We start from the raw sequence: 4,530 nt of genomic DNA, 5'->3' as shown, positions 1-4,530 counted from the left end.
TTCTGAATCTTCTCCTTCCGGCGGATCAGAAGAATCGGCGGTTTTCCTCTTACCAGCTTTCTTGGTGGTCTTGGACTTTACACGAGGAACACGGGCCGGTTTGGTTCGTTTCCAGAAGGAGCTGTTAGCCTGAGAGGCAACAAGGATTAATATACATCAATAAGGCATTAATATTGGAAGAGTGATGAGCGGAACCTTACCGCAGGCGGTTTGTTGGAAACACAGAACGGGGCCAACCCGGTTTGGCTGCAGACGGAGACCGATTAATCGAGCATCTTCTTCACTGTCTCAGTGATTTCAAGTTCAGTTATTGGTAGCTCGTGACGTCTTTGAGGGTCTTTGACGCTACTAGTGTATTCGTGCATCAATCCGGGGCGGCGGCTTAATGGCAAGATGCCCCAAGAAACCCAACATCGAACAAGGTCAACACCAGTTAAGCCATTGGCCATTAGAGCCCGGAGTTTGATAATTTGAGGCGCAAAATTCTTCCGTTCTGCGGCGGTCAAACGTACAGGCAATGGGTGATGATTGCTAAGCCGGTGAGGGCGGTAGCCCGGCAAAGGGTTCTCGCTGTTAGGAGCGGTATTCCGGCAATAGAACCAGGTTTGGTTCCAATCTTTCGAATGGCTATGGTGTTTTGCGTGAGGAAAATCTACTTCCTTCCTTTTCTGGATTGAAACGCCACCCAGTTCCGTGTTAGGGCACTACTACGAATACTGGCATTAACGACGGTGCCCAAAAACTCTTGGTCGTTGAACACCCGAGTGGAGTCCCCGCGTGGAGGAAACCAACCTACGTAATACCTTCAACAACCACGGGTCTGCCCGTCGCTAGGTGAGCGGTCGTTACTGCTATGGGGTTTGCATGTACGTAGTACAAGTCTAACAAACTCCCTCTCCTTGTGTTCAAAAAGAAAAAAAACTCTTCTCTCCTTCATCTCTCCCCCGCAAACATCCCAACTAATGTTGGCGGGTTCTCCAAACATTGGCGCTAAATCTCTCCAGCCCCAACTAATCTATTCTGCTCCTAATCCTATTAATTAGTTAGCCCTCCCGGTCCTCATATTTGCACAGCATCCCGATGGAAGCCTCGTTCATGCACAGCCATCTCCGTCTGGCGTCTCTGCTCAACCACACAATTCTCCCAGCCACCGCGCGTGACTCCTCCCCAAAAGGCTCGGTACAGATGCAGTTGATGAAGCCTGCATTTGTTGCATCAAAAGCAAGTCGGTTGCTTGCAGTGCTGAGAAACTTATAAAACTAGGAGTTGTTCCATTCGTTGCTTGGCATATTCGATGTAAGAAAAAAGAAAAGAGGAAAAGGAATCCATTATGTCAAAATTGTGTGCTTCTCTATCTGAAACTGAACCAGTCAGTTTTCCCCTGTTTCGTGTGTAGCACAAAACTAGGCAATAAATATTTGTGGTTCTCGAGTAAAGAGAATGGGACGGCTGAATTTTTTTGGCGCAAACTGCAGGCAATTTCCAGTAGATAACCCTTCATAACAGGGAATAACTATTTAATCCTCATCTCCCTGCGCCTCTTTCTCCTCGCCTCCCCTGCCCTGTTTAATACGACACCTCCATAGTCCATAGATCGCATCTTCCTTCTTTTCTCCGCCTCTACGCACTGCAGCTCGCACCTCGCCAGTCGCCTCGACCCCGGCGTGTACGCGATGCTACGTGCATGTCGTCGGTAGCCTCGACCCGGTGCGCCCGCACTGCCTCCAGCATATCACCGGTGGCCTGGACCCCGGCGCGTCCGGGCTGCCGCCTCCACGTCGCCGGTCGCCTCGACCCCGGCGCTAACCACCCTGCCGCCTGCACATCGCTGGTTAGCCTCGACCCCGGTGCACCCGCGCTGCTGCCTGCACATCACCGATCGCCAACGCAACTCCGCTGCTGCTTGGTTCGTATTACTCCTTGCTCTGTTTTCTTCTGTTGCGGGACCTTGATGCACTGTTGCTGATCCTGATTACAAAGTATGTAGGAAGAATTCGTTTGCTTATTACGATTTAGAATTTTGATATGCCATGTTCAGTACAATCCATTAATCTATAGATCATACAGAATATGATTTATTTGATAGTCTGATATGCCTTACATCGAATACCATAAATGCAGGATAACTACGTACTAAAATGCTAATATATATTAGGAGATGGCTCCAAGTAAGTTATGGATGAGACTAGTGGATGAGCGATTAAATGATTAATACTTAGATGGGGTAGAAAATTTCCTTGACTACGTGTTCAGTCACGCGGGGCAGGGAGAATGAAATTCGATGTCCATGCATCAAATGCTGCAACACATACTCTCATCCTCGTGCATTGGTTTCTGCTCACCTGAAAGTGTATGGAATTCTGAGAAATTATACCTTTTGGTACCATCATGATGAAGTTGCGAGGACCCCTCAAACAGTTTCTAAAGGTGAAGACGATGAAGAAATGCAAGCAGAGAGTGATGAGGAAGCCGCTGAAGCTGAACCTGACAATGTCGATGAAAACGACTTGCTTCAAAGTTCGACAACAACATCACGTAGAAAGAGAACAACATGATGTCACTAGTTTATGCAACTTTTAATCTGCAGTAATCGATTTGCTTCATATTTTTGATTTTACCTTATTAATAAATAGTTACACAAGTAGTTCTGTACTTTATTTGATTTAGCGTTCAATAATTCATTTCAGTACATCAACATTCTCTTATTTTATTCAATTGTACTTTATAGCCCTTCTGCACACTTCAAACTAACGCTATATGCATAGGGTATCGCAATGAGTCAGCACAGGTATGGAAACTTGACAACATTAGCTCGGGAAAGATGCCACTCACAGTTGAATAAGTCTGGACTGGTAGACCAAGGTATTGCTAGGCGGACCATGCCAGAGAAATCAAGTCAAATAGCAGATTTCAGCAGGAAAAGGGTTTCTCACAGGCCTGATTTGCAAGATGAGGAACTGTGGAAAAAGTACGAGTTAGCTGCAAAAGGTACTACACAAACATAAAAATATTATTCAAGCTATCTACTAAAGGATGATATAATGTGGTTGCTTGTTTTCATAGATGGAAATGATGCGGCAACTAATACACCAATCTTGTTTACTGCAAATTGGGATGCGGATGACTCCGGAAGTGAGTTCCTAAGTATCATATACTGTCCCAAGAATTGTTTCTACGCTTATTGTCTTTAAGTAACTCATAATATATTGCAGCTATGAATGATGAAGTTGATGCCAGCAACGATGGTGACATGGGAATGGTCCAATATTACTGACGCAGCTCCGAAACATATATTTGATGCAATTAAGGTATGTTTGGTTCAAAGTTCTAGCATTATAACCTGAATTTCTGTACTAATGTATTTATGATACTCTGTTTTATGAACAACTATTTAGTACAAGTTCGAAAATATTGACGAGAACATTGCAATAGATGTGTACAAAGATGAGATATTAGACCATGTCAAGAAACTTTGAATCAACTGGCGTGGAGACTTGCACCGGCATTTTGTGAAACCCAACAAGACTATGCAGGAGGCTATGAAAAAGGTACCTAAAGATATTCCAAATGATGACTGGGAATGGCTTGTCAAGGAGCATTTCTTCAGCAAGGAGTTTTTGGTAAAGTTCTCATATTGCCTGTTAATTTTGAACCATTTGTGTAGTTGACAATATGGTGCAAGAAGTATCAGAAATTAAGCGTCTTCTGTCTGGTAGATCTCTAACTGATAGTTCTCATGAGGTAACTTGTTCTCACACATTGGTCTTATTTGTCATTATACATTGAGACCATTTATTTGCATGGACTGACTTTCATAACTAATCAATATTTTGTAGGACTGATGATCCACCAGAACATACATAAGCATAAGGAGGCATTTTAATCGCTGGTGAAGAATGATATCCATTCAAATAAGGATGGTGTTCCTCTATTGAAGACTAATAAATAATATCGTTTTTAGTTGTCTCGTTTTCCACATAGATATGATCAAGTACATTCGTGATATAAGGAGTGCTTTTCACTCAAATTTCTTACAAGATATTTAAATTTCAGAATTGTATGTCAGGATATTGGTATTTCTATTAATAAAAGAGGCTATGATCCTTTCAATTCAGATTCTTTTGTTTCTATATTAATGTGAATGTTAATATTGAAATGTTGGATGCGGTACAAAGTGATTGTTGAAGGAATGTTATAATATAAGTGGTTCTGAAGGATATCAAAGTGCGAAGAGAGTGGTCGGTATGATACTTTGATCAGCATGATAACATTATTAGCGACAACAAAAGTGGTCGTTATTGCCTTGGGATGGACACACCATCCATCATTATTAGCGACGACAGAAGTGGTCGTTATTGCCTTGGGATCGACGACGACACACCATCCCATCGTTATAAAAATAACGACCACGAAAGGTATGTGGTCGTTATACTTTTAACGACGGAGCCTACTACGACTAGCAGATTGTGGTCGTTATTGGCCTTTAACAACCACAATCCAACCTTTAACGACCACATATACCATCGTTAA

General features: G+C 43.0%; 1 long non-coding RNA gene across 1 annotated transcript; it reads left to right on the top strand.

Moving 5' to 3' along the window:
• The first annotated feature begins 1,570 nt into the window (after window positions 1-1,570).
• Window positions 1,571-4,061, top strand: LOC119341755. The gene is made up of 7 exons (XR_005165268.1): window positions 1,571-1,906; window positions 2,766-2,988; window positions 3,064-3,132; window positions 3,213-3,308; window positions 3,433-3,548; window positions 3,665-3,741; window positions 3,837-4,061. It is a non-coding gene; the product is annotated as an uncharacterized LOC119341755 (long non-coding RNA).
• The last annotated feature ends 469 nt before the right edge of the window (window positions 4,062-4,530 follow it).

Source organism: Triticum dicoccoides, chromosome 7B, assembly GCF_002162155.2.
Source record: "Triticum dicoccoides isolate Atlit2015 ecotype Zavitan chromosome 7B, WEW_v2.0, whole genome shotgun sequence".
NCBI classification, from domain to species: Eukaryota; Viridiplantae; Streptophyta; class Magnoliopsida; order Poales; family Poaceae; genus Triticum; species Triticum dicoccoides.
Note: the sequence above shows the minus strand (reverse complement) of the source record. Positions and strands in the feature narration are given on the sequence as shown.